We start from the raw sequence: 1,701 nt of genomic DNA on the forward strand, positions 1-1,701 counted from the left end.
ACTTCCAAGAGATCTCCGGCATGCACTCATACCCGCCATTAAAGTGCTATGCCCGTGGAACCGTTTATCGGATGCCTTTCAAAGTGGTCCCGCGCCGCCATTTTGTTCTAAAAATCGTGTTCCCAGAAATCTCCGGGTACCCCGCCAACCTCACTGTGGAACAAATGCAAGTGGCACTGAATGGGTCTGAATTTCAAATTTGACTGCATCGCTCTGGAACTCGATCCCCGCAAAACCGTTTGGATTTTTCCGGGTCGGGACTTCCGCGACAGACAAAGTTAAAGTTTTCGGGCTGCAGACACAAAATGACAGTTGGTCAATTGCCGGGCTCAATTCACACAGTTCCTCCAGCACTTCGGAACACATGTTCGGCGCGAGTTTGTGAATCTTTCCCGATGCTTCGGCACTTTCCTCCGCTGACACTTAGAAAAGTTTTCAGCAAAGTGTGTAAAATATTCTAAGTGTTTTTTCCAAAGTTTTTCTGGTTACTGATTTCTTATTTTCAGGCATTTTTCTAAGTTTTTCTGGTTACTCATTTCTCATTTTCAAACGTTTTTCTAAGTTCTTCTAGTTACTCATTTCTCATTTTCGAATGTGTTTCTAAGTTTTTCTGGTTACTGATTTCTTATTTTCGGGCATTTTCCTAAGTTTTCCTGGTTATTGATTTCCCACTGTGGGAAATGCGTGAAACTCGGCCTGAACACGGTGGCAGGGTCCGCCCTCGAAGGCGGGACCGCCGGCGGAACCGCCGGATCAAATCCGGCTGCGCCAGCCGGCCCCGAGCACTCAAAGTCGGTATGAGCAGTCACATTCGCACCCATCCCCGTTTGGACCACTTCCCATCGTTCGAAATGCACTAAATTCGGACTGAACACGGGGCAGCGTCCGCCCTCGAAGGTGAGACAGTCGGCTGAACCGCCGGGTCAAACCCGGCTGGGCTACCCGGCTTAGAAGTCTCAAAGTCGGTATGAGCAGTCAAGTTTGCTCCCATCACAATTTGGACCACTTTCCAACGTTGGAAATGCATGAAAATCGGCCTGAACACGGTGGCAGGGTCCGCCCTCGAAGGCGAGACCATCGGCAGAACCGCCGGGTCAAATCCGGCTGAGCTAGCCGGCTTAGAAGTCTCAAAGTCGGTATGAGCAGTCAAGTTCGCTCCCATCACAATTTGGACCACTTGCCAACGTTGGCAATGCATGAACATCGGCCTGAACCGCCGGGTCAAATCCGACCGAGCTACCCGGCCCCGAAGTCTCAAAGTCGGTATGAGCAGTCACATTCGCTCCCATCACAGTTTGGACCACTTGCCACCGCCCAAAAAGCATGAAAGTCGGCCTGAACACGGGGGCCGGTCCGCTCTCAAAGGCGAGACCATCCGCGGCATCGCCAGTTCAAATCCGGCAGCGCTAGCCGGCCGAGCACTCAAAGTCGGTATGAGCTGTCACATTCGCTCCCATCCCCGTTTGGACCGCTTCCCACCCTTCCAAATGCAGGAAATGTGGACTGAACACGGGGCAGTGTCCGCCCTCGAGGGCGAGACCATCGGCAGAAACGCCGGGTCAAATCCGACCGGGCTACCCGGCCCGGAAGAGTCAAAGTCGGTATGAGCAGTCACATTCGCTCCCATCACAATTTGGACCACTTGCCAACGTTGGAAATGCATGGAAGTCGGCCTGAACACGGGGGCCGGTCCGCTCTCGA

This window comes from Chiloscyllium plagiosum, unplaced genomic scaffold (assembly GCF_004010195.1).
Source record: "Chiloscyllium plagiosum isolate BGI_BamShark_2017 unplaced genomic scaffold, ASM401019v2 scaf_9919, whole genome shotgun sequence".
NCBI classification, from domain to species: Eukaryota; Metazoa; Chordata; class Chondrichthyes; order Orectolobiformes; family Hemiscylliidae; genus Chiloscyllium; species Chiloscyllium plagiosum.